The sequence below is a fragment of the Arvicanthis niloticus genome, chromosome 6, assembly GCF_011762505.2.
Source record: "Arvicanthis niloticus isolate mArvNil1 chromosome 6, mArvNil1.pat.X, whole genome shotgun sequence".
NCBI classification, from domain to species: Eukaryota; Metazoa; Chordata; class Mammalia; order Rodentia; family Muridae; genus Arvicanthis; species Arvicanthis niloticus.
The window spans coordinates 18,058,603-18,075,283 of record NC_047663.1 but is presented as its reverse complement, the minus strand read 5'-3'; the positions used below and the strand labels follow the sequence as shown (position 1 = coordinate 18,075,283).

The 16,681-nt window shown below is 49.5% G+C and overlaps 1 protein-coding gene across 29 annotated transcripts in view; it reads left to right on the top strand.

Moving 5' to 3' along the window:
• The first annotated feature begins 7,032 nt into the window (after positions 1-7,032).
• Positions 7,033-16,681, top strand: part of Mapt (microtubule associated protein tau) — a 94,755-nt gene continuing 85,106 nt past the window's right edge. For 5 of the 29 annotated variants that reach the window (XM_076935653.1, XM_076935651.1, XM_034505169.2 and 2 more), the window contains exon 1: positions 7,059-7,224. The gene's annotated coding sequence lies outside the window, so the exon portion shown is untranslated. Of the gene's footprint in view, positions 7,225-16,681 lie in introns of all 29 variants that reach the window. The other 24 variants (XM_076935641.1, XM_076935640.1, XM_034505165.2 and 21 more) reach the window with 11 other exon arrangements.

The following is a 16,681-nucleotide window of genomic DNA, read 5'->3' as shown; positions in this document are numbered from 1 at the left end:
TCTGAAACTATTAATGACTCCCAGCAAAGACAGCGCCTCTGGCTCCTCAGGCTCTCGGGCTGCTGCTCCACTGAGCCTGTCAGAGCTCGGTGTCATCTCAGATCCTGTGCTTTGTGATCCAGAGTGGTGAGTAAATAAGACTGCAAAGGAACCCCACCCCTGCCTCCTCCATATCCCTGAGGGGAGCATAAATCTCCTCAGCTCTCCCATTTGCTTCTCACTTAGTAGGCTGCCATAGAGTGCAGAAGGGTAGGGACTTCCCAACTGTTATAGTTTCATTCCACAAGCCAACATTCGTGTGTGTATGTGTGTGTGTGTGTGTGTGTGTGTGTGTGGTGTGTTAACCAGGGATGTGGCAGAGATGCTCAACTCTCGAGTATATCAATCTGAATTTTTTTTACATGGGAACCATGAGAATCAGGCTTACAGACCTGTCCTAGTTAGGGTTTTATTGCTGTGAACAGACACCATGACCAGGGCAACTCTTCTAAAGGATGACATTTAATTGGGGCTGGCGTACAGTTTCCGAAGTTTAGTCCATTATCGTCGCAGTGGGAAGCATGGTGGCACTCAGGCAGCAGCCGTGTGCTGGAGAAGGAGCTGAGAGTTCTACATCTTGATCCCCATCAAAAGGAGACTGTGTCACACTGGACGTAGCCTGAGCATAGGAGACCTCAAAGCCCGCCTCCACAGTGACACACTTCCTCCAACAAGGCCACACCTACTCCAGTAAGGCCACACCTCCTAATAGTGCCACTCCCTGTAGACAAAGCATTCAGACACATGAGTCTATGGGGGCCATACCTACTCAAACCATCACAGGACCCAAGGGACTCCTGCCAGCCAACCCTAGGACAAGGCTCCATGTCTATCTAATGAGTCAGAACCACTATCTAGATGGAGATAAAATGAAGATAATAACATGTACCCTTTAAGATAGCTAGTACTAATTATCCTTTGTTTATTTATTTTTTAAAATATATGGTCTCATGTAGCTACGTCGGCTTTGAACTCACTATGGAGCCTAGTATAACCATGAATTTTTGATGCTCCTGACTCTACCTCCTAAGACCTGGTATTCTAGACATGTATCATCAGGTCTGGTTTCCTTGTCTATTTACAACTTAGCACAGAAGTACATTTCTCAAAAACTTAGAGAAGCTGTATGCTAGATGGCTGAGGGTCACCAGCCGTGTGGCTTGGATCCCCTGGAGATAAACACAGGTTGCATCAAACCAAGTAATGTTAATCTTGTGCTTCCACAGCAATGAGCCACATCTGCCCTCTGCTGTTCTGGGTCTTATCAGACCCACTCTATAAGAATGTGGTCTGGGGCTGGAGAGATGGCTCAGTCGTTAAAAGTGTGTACTGCGTCCACTCAGGGTAGCTCACAATCACTTGTGACTCCAGCTCTAGAGGGATTCAATTCCCCTGGCCTCTGCAGGCACCTGCAGGCACATACCCATACCCCCACACAGACATACATATAATTAAAAATTATAAAAAGAAGTCCATGACCCCACGTCCCTCATGCTGGTACATACTGGTTATATGCAGGTCCTTTAGGGCATGTTCCCTTCTATCACTCATTAGATTGTCATATGTGACCGATTTATGCTGTGACTTAATGCTTGTTTTTATTTAGTTTGTATTTATGCCAGGAGAGAGTGGGGGGGAACTCTCACAAGACATTCTGTTTGAAGTTACATGTTAGCCTAGGGGAAAGTCTGCATTTTCTCCCCAAAGAGATGGACGAGGGTGTTCCTGCAGGCTCCGGGCTGTCCAAGGGATCTGGAAATCCAAATGTTCTGGGAGCATCACCTACAATGCCTTCCTTTCCAAGGAAGAAAGGTTGCCATTGCCAACCATGCTGGGAAGCTCGGCCCTTAGTGCCACTCAGCCGACCTGAGCAAACCCCACCCAGTGTGGAGCCTGTCACTGTTCTAGACACCTGACCTGCCAACCCAAATATACTACACACCATGTCCGATGACATTAACAACTACACTGCTGCCTGTGCTGGGCTGACTGTGCTCAAATGACCACGGGTAACAGGGTCCTCACTAACTAACTCTAACCATCAGCTTACCTTTTACTTTCTTGGACCATTCCCAACACCAGTGGCCCTGGGTCGAGGGTCCTAAGTGAGTCTGGGATACAGAATGTTTTATTAGAATGTTCCATGAACACCTGCCCAAGCTGGGAATAGGAAAAAAAACTGAGCCTCCACTCACCGTGGAACAACCTGGTAGAGCTTACTCTAACGTTAAAATGATTCATAATGAGTGTTTCTCGCAGGGCCAAAAAGGATCCATGTATTCGCTTATGTCATCAGTCATTGAATATAGGGTTGCCGAGGACAGGAGCATTTACTTATTGTTTTATTTGTTTATTTGTTCGTTTTTGAGATAGGGTTCATGTACCCCAGGCTGGGCCCAAACTTACTCAATAAGCCTGAGATGACTTTGAAGTTCTGATTCCTCTGTCTCTACCCCATGAGTATTGGAATTGCAGGTACGTGTCACCATGTCCACTTGAAGCAGGGGACTTTTGTGACCGAGGCCACCCCTGGAGGCCTGAACAGCTTGGGGCCTGTCTGAAGAGAGCGCTTCACCACTGGAGCATATGGAAGATATGGGCAGTGCATCTTCATGTCCCCACACACTGTAGCACAGTATTTAACGTTCTGATAACCATACATAAAAATCTCTGCTTTGTAATTGTTCACAATTATATTGAATATTTATTTCTTTGTACTTATGTGTATGTGTGTGTGCCTACATGAGTTTATGTGTACCGCACGCATGCAGGTGTTTGTGGGGGCCAGAGAGCATCAGATCCCCTAGAATTGGAGCTACAAGCAGTTGTGAGTCACCTAGTGTGGGTGCTGGGAACCAAACCTGGGTCCTCTGTAAGAACAGTAAGCAGTTTAACTACTGGGCTAGCTCTGGCCTGTAATTGTACATATTTTACTTCATGCATTTAAAAATATTCTTCTGGGAAGAGGTTTCCTGAGATGTCAAAGGGTTACATGGTGTAAAACGGGTGAACCACCCTCTGATACAGAAGGATTAGGAACGCCATTCTTAGCAACTGCTTCAGAAAATTGATTTATCTTTCCCTAGTAACTTTCCACCCTCCTGTCCTCCATGGTCTTCCAATATATTTATGGAACACATACAGTTCCATAACAGAGTTCAAGGTCTGTTTTCATTTTCCCAGAGTCCTTTTATCCCCTAGCATAGAATATATAAGGCTGACCCTGCGTTTACTGAAATCCTTTATCCTCTTCTTCCAGACCCCACATTTTTCCTACATTTATTGATCTTTCAGTTGGAGATGACTGAGTAAAGTGAGTCCACCTCTATACACAACCCCGCTTAGTGCAGTGGACCCCTAAGTGATAATCTAGCCTTATTCCCCCCAACCCCCAAAAAACAAGAACCTAAGAAATGGCCGTAACACAAAATGGAAGGAGTCTGGTCCCATAATCTCCCAAGGAGGGAGAGCTTGTGTGCCCCAACCTGGAATACCTACCTGTGCTCCTGCAATCAGGTTAAAACCATCACAGGTAGGATCCATGTGTTCCATTGCATCAGCTTATTTTGTAAATACATTTGGTGGCACACCTTCCAGACTCTATTGATCTGGGCTCTAACTCCATCGGAGACTATTCAATAAGGGACTTGAAGCCAGAGGACAGTAATGAATTTGTCTAACCTCATACATGATGGCTAAAATCGAACCCACAGCCTGCTGCCTCTGTCTGTTTCCATTCCCTGGTGCCAATCTGCCTTCTATGGTCCTCCATGTGTGGGCTTATGCTGGACCCAAGAGGCCATGAGCTTTCTATTTCAGCAAGAGGGAGGGGCAGAGGGATGAGAGGGGATACATTTTCTTGGCCTGCATTAGTGAGCCATTAGCTACCCACAGTGATCAAATTATCTGGAATGAACACTCAACTTCACATCGCACACATTTAAAGGACAGATTTGCTTAAGACTCTCTAGTATTCATTACCTCCGTTTAGTGCAGGCAAATGTGACCCTTCAGTATCAGGAGACTGCAGGGTCATTAGGTCCTTGACAGTTCTCAGTCATACTCTATATTAGGGGCTCATAAGGATAACTTAAATGTGGAGGAGTGTCACTTTGATGAGTACTAATGACATATACTAAGAAGGTAAAGTGTAACAAAAGCATTGACCTTGAAAATGATAATGACATAAATACAATTTATCATTTAGTGAGTGCAATTTGTTACTGTATAAGAAACACACACACATTAAATTGCCATAGTCAGCTTTGTCAAGCTAACAACCAGCTCCCAAAATATTGGCAGGTCCTACAAAAAAAAAATTGTAATTTTTTTGTTTATGGTATATGTACTTCCTTAGGCCTTTTTCTCCAGAATCCGGGCTGCGGGAGCAGCACCAGGCAGTATGTCTTTCTGGTAGTAGAAAAGAAGAGTCAAAGATACAAACTTGCAGTGCCTTGTGTTTCTGTTTGGACATGTGTGCATCACATAGCTAGTATCCAGCAAGGGTATGCTATACCCCCATAGGGAAAAGGCAACTATTGGAAACAATAATAAAATGCCAATCCAGAAAGATAAATACTAATTCTACTCCTCTCCTCTGAAATAATTTAGCTAAGTTCCTTATAGAGACCAGAAATATCTGCTCTACTTGGGGTGAGCGGAGGCTTTGGTAGAATCTAACCTTCAGTTTGAAGCTTAGGTAGGGTATTCCTGGGCAGGACTAAGAGCAAGGACCTTATAGGCAAAGGATAGACCCAGAGTACAGATGTGGAAAGGAGATCTAGTGGAGCAGACTCAGCAGCCTCAGTCACAGAGTAGATGACCCATAAAAGCAGAATGGACGGGAGTTCTGCTCAAGGCAGGGAGGACCAGATGCTAGCCATAGAGTTTAAGTGCACCTGTTGAAAGCTGGTAGACATCTTTGAGCAAGAGACTGCCATGACTGAAAGGATTACGGCTGAAAATTGATCTGACCAGGAGTACAGCTGGACTGAGAGGGGGAAACTGTGAGCAGGAAGACCACTAAGCTCCTAGATGTCCAGAACTGAGGTAGGAGTCTTGAAGCAGGGTGGTGGTGGTTGGAAGAAGAGCAAGGCCAGACCTAAAAGTTCAGAGCCCCTGTGGTTGGAGAGATGTCTCAGTGGTTAAGGGCACTGACTGTTCTTCCAGAGGTCCTGAGTTCAATTTTCTAGCACCACAAACCTTTTTTTTTTCATATGAGCTTAATTACTGAATTATTCTGCAATGATGCAAATGGGGTAATTTATTTTCTTTTTAAAGGAATTACTCATTTATTTTATGTACACAAGTACACTATAGCTGTCTTCAGACACACCAGAAGAAGGCATCAGATCCCACTACAGATGGTTATAAGCCACTATGTGGTTGCTGGGAATTGAACTCATAACCTTCAGAAGAGCAGTCAGTGCTCTTAACCACTAAGTCATCTCACCAGTCCCCAAACCTTATTTTTTATGAGTGTTTTCCTTGTGTGTATTTATGTATGTGTACCATAGGTGTGCCTGGTGCCCTGAGGGTCTGAAAAAGGGTGTGGGATCTCCTGGATATGGAGTTACCATTGTGAGCTATGATGTGGATGCTGGGGATCCTGGCCCTCTGCAAGTACAGCAAATGCTCTTAACCACTGAGCGAGCTCTCCATCCCAGGTGTGTGTGTGTGTGTGTGTGTGTGTGTGTGTGTGTGTGTGTGTGTGTGTGTTTGCTTTGCGACCCACTTTCACCCTGTAATCCAGGCTGGCTTGGACTCCATTATATAGCCCAGGCTGATCTTGAACTCATGTCTCAGCCTGTGTGAATGCTGGGATTTACAGATGTGAGCCAACACACTGCGCAGGTACTACATTGGAGTTTGTAAAACAATAGCTGAGACAGCAGTGTACACCTTTAATCTCAGCACTCTGGAGGCTGAGGCAGGCAGATGGCTCTCTGTGAGCCCTAAGCCAGCCAGGGCAACATAGAACCTGCCTTGAAAAATAAAGAAAATAAGGCATGCAAATTAAAGCTTCAAGACAAGTTTTTGTCTCTTTGGCAAGAGGTAGGTGCCTGCCTCTCCCTTGTATTTGAACAGGCTCCAGCTGTCCAAGAGAATCGAGCGTTGGGGCGCTAAGAAATTAAGCTAGGGCCACAGCCCACGCCTAGGTGGCTGGAAGAAGAACTAATGGCCAGTTTCAACCGGAAGCCTGACATCCAGCAGGTGGCCATCCCCAGCAGGCACCTTAAAAATTCAGCTCTCAAGCTGTACAAAGGTGTCTCAATAAACGAGTTAAAAATAACTCCGTGAAAATGCCTTGCAGTATGGTAAACATGATTAGAATTTACCTATTTTAAGATTTTCTTCCCCAAGGTCACAGTTAAGATACCTAATGGGTCTGAATGCTTCTTGATTTAAAAAAAAATTTTTTTTCACAAAAACTCTAAAGTGTATTACGATCAACTTAATCTGTTTCAAGAGGATTTGTCAAGGAAATCATTCACGTTGGCCATTAACAAAAAGAGGTGGAAGGAAAGCAAGCAAACAGCTGCCCCTGGGAAAGTGCGCTCTATCTGGAAGGCCACATTTTGGGAGACTCGAGTTGCCCGTAGCACTTGGGGTCCACGGGGTACCGCCTAGCGCGCCAGCGAGGGTGAACTGAAAAGCAGAGACGACCGGCACAACGCTCTGCCTGGACCCTGCGGGGACAGAGGGAGGAGACCTCTGGACTAGACAAAGGCTGCAGCCCCCGGAGGCCGGGGTGCGCGTGCGCCACGGAACGCGCGTGCGCGCGGCGGTCAACACCGCGGCCCGAGGCGTGGCGGGACCCGGGAAGGGAAGCACGGATAGGGGCGAGCCGGGCGGCGCGGAGAGGGGAGGGCTGTGGGGCGCTCATGTGCGCCCCCTGACGGCCAGAAGGGGAGGTGCGCACACAGGCCTCGAGGCCCGCCCCTCCCCTGGGTAGGTTCGCGCTCCCGTGGCTCGCGCCTGCGCTGCCCGCCGGCCTCGGGAACGCGCTCTCTCGGCCGCGCGCGCGCTCGCAGTCTCCGCCACCCACCAGCTCCAGCACCAGCAGCAGCGCCGCCGCCACCGCCCACCTTCTGCCGCCGCCGCCGCCGCCGCCACCGCCACCGCCACCGCCACAACCATCTTCTCCGCTGTCCTCTTCTGTCCTCGCCTTCTGTCGATTATCAGGTAAGCGCCACAGCTCCGAAATCCAGTCCCCTTCTGCCCCTGTGCGCCATCCTCCTGCCGCCCCTCGCCCCAAAGATGGATTTAGGGCGCTGGGCATCAGTCAGGCGCAACGGCGGGGGCCTCTCTGCGCCCTGGGCGCTGGGGAGCTGGGAAGGAACGCGTGCAAGAGATGCATGCACGCGGGCGAATGCATGTATCTATGAGTGCTGGGGTCCGCACCATCGGCTCCGCGCAAATGGGGGGGGGGAGGGAGGGCTGTGCCCGCAGGGTGGGGCGCGGATGACGGTGACCTAGGGAAGGGGTTGTTCTGTAATCTGGATCTCAGCCTTTTGCCGCAATGGGCGTAGGTCTGTGTGAGTGTATGGGGGTCCAACGACGACCCCCGAAACCGAACCTGAAATCGGATTTCTCTGCCCCTGCTTTCCATCAGCCCTAAGGAAGGTGTGGATCGGGTTCTAGAAAAGATGACTGCCTTCGTGCCTCTCCTCCACCTCCCTGACAGTGATTCTGACACGGCCTTCACTGGCCCTGATTTAAAGCGGTAGCCCGCCCCCTCCCCTTTTCCTCCTTCAGAAGCCGGCAGGGGACATTTGGGGGCTGGGAGGAATCGGGAGGATGGGGAGGGGTCCAGGCGCTGTCACTTTAGCCGCCCTTCCCCCTGCGCGCGCTTGGTACAGTGACAGGGGCAGCGCCTTGCCCGAGAGAAGGTAGTGCGCGGATCCCAATGTGGGAGTTCCAAGAGGCAGGGGTCACCTGGCCTCGCGGTGTCAGCGGACTGGCCGGCAGCGGCTCCCCGTTCGAGGGCGCGCAGCGTCGCAGCCAGGCACAGACCAGTGCGAGGGCTGCAGGTGCATTTCAGGGCGCGATTCTTTCTCTGCGTTCTGTGCTAGGCTCCCGGCACGTGCGCTCCCTGCCGGAGGCGCGGGCTGGCGCGCAGGGCTCGCCCCTCACTGCGGCAGTGGGTGTGGACCTGGGTGGGCGAGGAGGGGGGAGTAGGATGTGTCTCCTCCCGCTGCCACCCCTCCTCCGGTTTTTTTTCCGCCTCTCTGAACGCGAGGTGCCATCTTTTTGCGGCGAGTCACGTCTCTATCGTAGCATGCCAAGAGCTGTGGCCGGGCTTTGGAGGCCCCGGCTTGGACCCATGTTAAGGAGCAGGGGGTGATGAACACGGAAACCTTGGCGTTTTGCTTCTGCAGCGGTGCGCACCCGAGCGTTCACCTGAGGTCACCTAGGGGAGCCCGCTGCTTTGTTCGTCGTGTGATTTAGGATCTGCGCTCCCAGCCCTGTTTTTTTTTTTAGGGGGCGGGGGGAGGCGGGGAGCTTTCATTCGACGAGGATATTTATTTGCCTACGCGCTCGGAGCAACTCCATCCTTTTTTTTTTTTTTTTTTTTTTTCCGCCACTCATTTCAGACCCTTTGTTGGATCTACAGACTTGCGGGGGCACGCATGGAACGGACGTGACCCCGCGTAGCCCTCTCCCCAATTTGGCCCAGAGCCACATGGGTGGGATTCGAGATAGACTCTCGTGTGCAGGAGTCCTCAGAGGAAGCACATCCCTCCCCACACCCAGGCCGTCCTGAGGACCACACCCCATCAGTGTTTCACATCTTGGGGAGCTAGCTAACCCTCGCAAATGGGGAGATTCGGCAATCTTGACTCCCCGTCCCCCACCACCACCTTTGAACCCTGTTGCCTTTCCCGGTGGGAGAGTGTGAGGAGAGGGTATGAGATCCCTTGGGGTGCTGCGGCCACACCCATCCCTCCCAACCCACAGAGAGGGGGTTAAGGGTTGCCATAGGAACCACACCAGCCAGAGGAGGAACCTCTGGGCGTTACCCCAGCCCCTTACTCCGTGGAGATTCAGAACCCTGGGGTGGTCTGATAGAGCCTGAAGATGCGAGGAAGGAGCCCCTCATCTCTGATGCGAGCATCATTCTCTTGGCGCTGGCAACCATAGCCATCCAGAGAGATGCCTCTAATGTATTTTATTATACGCGTACTGACTGATATTATTTTATTAGTATTATTTAAATGAGGGACTTTCACTTAAAAGTCCACATTTACAACAGCCCTTGAAACCAGAGAGGGATAAAAAGCAAACAGGTCCAAGCCTCCCCACCGTACAGTAAACTCAGTCTTCGAGGTTTTCTGGTTAATTCTACCGCTGAATACTGGTGCGGGCGAGCAGTTTTGAGACCGACGAGCTTCTTAAGGGCCGAATTGCCCACGTCGCTGCCCAGATTGATGTGCATTTCTGAGAACGTCTCGGGCTGGGGGTGGAACGCCCTCTCGGTCAAACCGTGGCCTGAGGCTGTGGCGTCGTGGCTGGGCCCGCCCGGCAGAAATTTCATGAGCATCTGAAAAATCAAATACTACCCAGCCTCACAACAGGCTGCTGAGAGCAGGATTCTTAATCTGGAAGAAGCCAGGCTCTTGGGGTGGACGCGGAAAAGGGAAGCCTGGGAGGGAGGCTGTCTATAGCGGCCCGCTGGGCAAAGGTGTCACCGTTCTGTAGGTGGGAAATCAGCGGGAGGGGGATCGGGGGATCGGAGAGAGAACATTTCACCCAGTGCAGAAACAAAGCTCAGACCACGCGTCTTCGAACTCGCTCCCATTTTGCACTGTGTTGAGGGATCGAGTGAGGTACTGTGCTGGCCAAGGCCCGAGATGTTACTGAAAGATCGTTGGGGCAGCTGTACGATCCTTCTGCAGAGTTTGAGAGGCTCCATTGCTGCCTCTGCCCTTGCTTTAACAAGCCAGCTTCATTTTCCTCAGAAGCTAGAAGTTTGTGCTGTGGAGCGCTGAGCCAGCCTGGGCTCATCTGAAAGGGTTCAAGAGCCAAGATTTCACCCACTATCCTCCGCGGGTGGGTGATCCCTTTTATATCCAGGAGGCCCTAGTCACCCCCTGGCGTTCAAGAAATTGTAATCCCGAGTCTGGCTGGTTAGCATTGGGTGGATGACAGGGTCAGGGACAAACTAGCCAGGCCACGTTTGGTTCAGTTCCCTGCTCCACAAGACTGCCCGAATTTTGCAAGGTTCGTACCCCATCCCTTCAACTGTCAGGTCTCATAGGAGGAAAAGAAGTATGAAGCCATCCTAAGTTAATTCTGTGATTACAGTTCTGAGATGTCATCTTGGGTTCGATGCTACTGCTTGTGTTTGCCACATAAGAATTGCTTGCCCACTCGCCATTTGGAAAGCTTCTCTAAACAAATGGCTATCCAGATATGTGCTCGTCCCTCCCCCAGCTGCCAGGCCCGCTGTAATGACAGCTGATCTATTCTGCACCGTTTGCTTCACCGGCAGATGTGTATAGCTATAGCAGTAATCGGGCTTGGCTTTGGGGTTCACCTTTGGATGATTTGAATATTCCTTAGCTTGACTGGATTTTTTTAAAAAGATGAATGACAGCCCACGGTGTGCCTGTCTCTCTGCCCCTGCACAGACCCTGTCTACACAATTGCATGTTGGTGGAAGGGTGTGGTTTTTAAGTGGCTTCTAGTGTCAGGCTCTGTTCCCCAGAGAGGAACAAAGGAAACAGATAGTGCCCAGGAATTGCAAGAAGAAAACTTGGTTGGATTGAGGTAAGGTCCGGCTTGTTCCCACTGGGAAAATGAGCCCTTGTACTGAGCAAGCTCTCTGGCCCACTCACCCTTGGAGGGCTAGATCGGCCTGGGGATAGGACAGGACTGGGGTGCCCTTTGTGTACACTGACTTTTCCTCCTCCCTTCTAAACATCAACACGTGCAGTTCATTTGTTGAAAATGTTAAGGACTTGTGTTTCATTCTGTCTCCCTCGAGCATGCTGTATAAGGCTTTTGTGACTTCCTGGCTGTGTGTATGAACATACATTGCTTTTCTCAGTTGAATATAGGAACCTTTCCCACTATGCCTTTTCTTATATTTATTTAGTTAAGCTCTTCCTTGGTCCCCTCTTGAAAACGAATCACTTCAAAAGAATGTTTTTAAATACCTAATATAATGGGTGTCCAGCCTGTCATTGTTTGACAGTGGATAAAAAGAGAGCGTAGAGAGGGGTGCAAATTCAAGCTCACAGCATCTGGGAAGCCTGGGGACAAGTCCAGTCTATTTTGTCTATATGTCCAGTTGGGGCCCACACAGCTGCCTGTGATCTGCTGTCCCTCCTTGCTCTGCCTCAGGCCCCAGAGCGTCCACAGGTGGCTCACCTGCCCTTTGTTGGTGAAAGGGGGATGAAGAGCCTAGAGGGGGCTATCACACTCCACAAGCCCACCTGTGGGGGTGGCCATGTTCCTGCTGCAAGTGACTGGGATGGAGAGGGGGAACCTCACTCTCTCATCTCTGTAGAGACACTTATCTGATTACTCTGCACACAGGAGTTAGGGTTACCTGCTCAGGTGGGAAGGAGAAACGCCCCTGGCCCCTAAATGGGGCTTCATAAGGCTACTGAGACTTGGGTCTTTTCCTGGAAAACCATGGTCCTCACTGGGGTTGTTGAAATGTCTGGAAAGTGGTGTGTGTTGGGGGCATCTTGTGGGGCAAGGCCAGAAATGCTGTTAGACATTACAGGACAGTTGCCAAATGGCACTGGCACTAGCATAGAGAAGCCCTGCTGTAGAAAGAGTGTTTCTCTGGCACTTTTATCTCAATTATACCTAGTGCCTGTCTTCTAGGAGTGCTGCATGCTGCAGGAGGACCTTATATAGTCCTCACAGGAATCTCACTGAATGGTAGTAACTGTTACCCTCGAACACATAGGGAAGCCAGCTGAAGCCCAGAGGGATTTCAGAACCAACTAAGGATGCACAGCACAGGACACACAGCTATGAGATTTAATAGAGCTTTGTGGGATAGCCTGGGAACCTAGTCAGGCCTTCCAACCCCCCAGTTCTTTTGCAAGAGTCTGATTGGATCACAGGCTAGAATAAGTTACAGAGGTGTGGATTCGAGTCCTTGGTGTCTGATTTGGACATCTAGAACAAAAAATTGCCCTCCACCTTGCTACTCTGCTTATCAAATGTAGAGCAAATCTTTCCCAGAAGCCTTAACCCCCCACCTGACTGAGGGATTCTCCGCTCATCTGTTGTGGAAAGGGGCAGCCAGATTTGATTGGCTCAGATACAACTGTTAATTAAGATTGGGGGATCAAGGGCAGGGAAAATGGCTCAGCTGTTAAAATGCCTGTCTGCTAGCATGAGGACCTTCCTGAGTGTAGAGCTCTAGCCCTTACATGTTCTGCTGCATGCATCTGTTAAACCAGTGCTGAGCAGGGGGTGGAAACAGGAGGGTCCCTGAAACTCACTTTCCAGAAAGCTTAGCCAAATTCACAACCTCTGGATCACCGAGAAACTTTGTCTCTAAAAATAAGGTGGAAAGTGATACAGGAAGACACAAAATAATGTCAACCTACATACAAGTATGTGTATAACACACACACACACACACACACACACAGCGGGGGTGGGGGGCTGGAAGATCAGTTGGATTCAGCTCTGGCTGGGGTGAAATAAATTACTGAGCTTTGGGGGATGTCAGATTCCTGTCTTAGATTCTGTCCCTCCCAGAGCTTGAGTATTGGCACCCATGGCTGGGGCCCAGCCCTGAAACCGTGGATATATGTGGAATTGTGAGCATAAGTCCTCACTGCAAGCATCCCAAGTCTCTGTGGGCAACCTGGGCCTTGGAGGCTGTGCTTGCTGCCTGGCCAGTCTCCAAAGTGCATTTGCATTATTTCTGTGTGCCACTGTGCCACTGAGACTGCTTCGGCTGTGGGCTCACTGCTGCTGTCCCTGAGAGGTGAGGCAGCCGAAGTGAGCAGGCCTCCCTCCTAGCCTGCCAGTGCCAGGAATGGGACACATTTGCTTCACTACTGTCGCCGTGCCAAAGCGGTTGCCAGCCAATAATTCCTTCCCTGTCTCCGCTTGCTAGACTTCTGCCTCTAGGGCTCCCAGGGAGCATGGAGAGGCAATGTTGAGGTCACCCCAGCTAGCTGTGGCATTCCAGATTGTTCTCTAGTCGTGTGGATAGAATGGGCTTCTGCAAAATGACACCTCAAGGGACTTCCAGGCTGGTATCTTAACCTTTTCTCTTCGCTCATGTGCCAGCAGACTCTCACTGAGACCAGTCAGCTTCTCAATAGAAAACCCCAGGAAATGTATATCTCACCTGAGCAAGTCAGGAAAGTGTAAGTGCCTGGAGAGCAGGTGCCCAGCACAGAGGGCGTTTAGAGGTCATTTGGTTTAGAGTCCTTGGATGCCAGTCCCAGCTTCCCAACAATCCAACCTATGGTGGAGCTTAGCCACTTGGTAGGCTTTTTAAGAATATATATATATTTATACGTGGCCTGGGGTATAATGGTGCCCATCCAGAAGGTTGTCTAGGAGTTTAAATGAGGAAATGTGGTGCTTACTGTGGCCTGGCATGTGACTGGTCAGTAAATGGCATCCTTAACAATATCCTTTAGATAGATGCTTGTGATAACATATGGAAGTATTTTTGGGCCACTGGTGTTGGAACACACTGCAGCAGATAAATCACACCAAGTAGGAACCAAGCCCAGATCCTCTGGAACCAGGCATTGTTGTTTGGGCGGAAGTGGATCTCCAAGATCACACACACCCAATGTTTAAGTGTACACACAGAACTCTTGCCACTGCAAGTACGGGGACTTATCTGCTGTCCTGCTTCTGTCTGCTTCCTTCCTGAAACCTGCTCCATGCCAGGATTAGACTGCATACTCCCCACGCCAGCCGTCTCTACACACCCGCTGGCTCTCTCCCTCATGGAAAGGGTGACCTGGCTCAGTGTGTTAGGGCCAAAGGTCTTCTGGTTTACTCATTGAATAAAAATGACTACTGGCGACTGAGAAGTAATGACAGTAAGGGAAGGCAGTGCCTGGGGGTGAGACTGCAAAGTGGCTCCCTTCCTGCAGAAGTCAGTAGCCCGGGTGAGTGGCCTTCATGGCTGTCAGTGTCAAGAGAGACAAATGTTAAGGAATCCACACTCCTGAGAAATGAAACCTGGGAATTCCAAGTCCCCGATAAACAGAGTAGTGTGTGATCCAACACTGCAAGCTCAAGAAGCCTCCTCGCTGTGGAATCAAGGTCATACTAGAGCAGTTTTTAATCATTTTTAGGAATCGCTTTCAGTTTTGTTTAATTGATTTATCTGTGTGTGTGTGTGTGTGTGTGTGTGTGTGTGTGTGTGTGTGTGTGTGTATTTACTGTCAATCAGGGGTTTCTATCCCACCTCAGATCATTCAGTTCCTAGATAAACGACACAAAGCTTTTATATTTATAATAAGCCTTAACCAGTCCTACAGCTGGGCAGATAACCACTCTAAACTATTAACATCTACTTCCCTAGCCATGACCCCGCGTTCTAACTCCCCATGTTCCATCTGGGCTGCTCTTAACTCCAACTGGCCAGCCAGCCTTGTTTTCATGAGTCACCTACCCCATGGCATCCCCTCTTCTCTCCACCTTCTTCCTCTCCTGGTGGTCCCTGCCTCAGGCCCCCAGCCTGGGAACAAAAACCCCATGCATCTTCTGCCCAGCTGTATAGGCTGTAGGCATCTTTATTCCCCAGTCAGGGATAATTTGTGGGGCAAGGTTACATAGCATCACTTGGGTCTACTTGAGATTCTCCTCCTCCCTGGGGGCAACTAGGGCCAGTATTTAACATTACAATACATAGCAGCAGACCACACCTCAGCACTTTACTTAATGTGTGTGTATGTGTATGTGCATGCATGCCACAGTTCACATGTGGAGTTCACAGAACAATTTGTGAGGGTCAGTTCTCTCCTTCCAACGTCTGGGTCCCAGAACTCAAACTCAGGTCCTCGGGTTTGGGACCAAGCACTTTTCTTGGTTGGTCATCTCACTAGACCTACTTATACTTTTGGGGGGAGAAAAGTCTTATCTGTGTGTGCATGTATGTGCATGCTCCTGTAGTGTATGTGTATACATGCTGTGTGCATGTGTACATCAGGTGGAGGCCGGAAGACAAAACATCAGGTTGTCTATACAGTGCCATCCACCTTATTTATTTATTAACATTTTTATTTTATTATTTTATTTTTGTGTGTATGTGTGTTTGGTTTACCTGTGAGTGTGCGCATCATGTATATGCCTGGTGGCCACAGAGGCCAGAAGAGGGTGCTGGATCCTCTGGGACTGGACTTATACATGTGTGAGAGCTGCCATGTTGCTACTGGAACTCAAACCTAGGTCCTGTAGAAGAGCAGCCAGTGCTCCTAACCACTGAGCCATTTCTCCAGCCCCCTATTGATTCTTGAGACAACATCTCTCATTGAATCCAGAGCTAAGCAATTGACTAGACTGGCTGGCTCATGACTTCTGGGATGCCCTGTCCCTGTTGGAGCTCACAATGCTGGTGTTACAGATAGCATCATTGGTGTTGAGAATCTAAAATAAGCGTTCCTAAGGCTTGGTGGGAGGTGGCTTGGGAGATAAAGTGCTTGCCACATAACATAAAGACCTGAGTTCGGATCCCCAGCACCCACATACAAGCCAGTGAGGCAGTGTGATTCCTCATGCTTCCAACACTCTCCCCAGCCTCTAGCTTGAACTTATATAAGTAATGCAAGTGTTATAGCAAGATATAATAGCCACATGATGGTTCGAGTTACCTGATTAGTATAGCAAATGGGCTTCTGAACAAGCCCAGATGACCCTGAGCAGGAACGTGGTTGTGGCAAGAGGTGGCCCTGGCTGCAGACAGGCCCTGTGGATCCCAGCCTTCAGGAGGTCTTTCATTTCTCCTACAAGAGGCCAGGAAGGCATCTACCAGTGAGACATCTGTGTTAAGTTAAAGGCGGGTGTACTCCTGCCTGCCCACCTTTTGCCTGTCTTTAAGGACCCCAGAATACACATCAGACACAAATTTAAACTCCTCTCAGGAAAAAGTTTTATTCAAGGTCCAACAACATAAAGAAAGTTTGAAATCCACAGGAAGTGAATCTGTAGTCACTGGTGATGGCACTTCATCTGTGGCCCTTCCACTTCCTGGCATCAAGGAGAAGAGGAGCATCCATGATCTCTGGTCCCTGGTGTTCCTTCTCCTTCAGCCTGTGGCTCAGTGTTGTTTTCCCAGTAAGAGTAGGTGATGCTGTCCTGGTACCTATGCCACAGCTGTGCCACAAAAGATACAGGGATGTACTTTGATCTTGATGTCTTCCTCCCCGGTACACCAAGGATGTCAGAAAACCTCTGGGTCCATAACTGCCTGTTGAATAGTCTGCAGCCAGCATAAGATGATAAGCAGGGAATGCTGGGAAGACTCACAGAAGGGTGCCTCCTCCAGGACAGCTCTTCCATCAGAGGGCTTCAAACTATGTGTAAACAAACTTTGAGGGGGCTTAACAAGCCAAAACAAATGAAGCAAAGCAAACTAACAAAAACCCTCAAAATTGTTCTCTATCAAATCTAGCCTACTATTCATTTACACAGC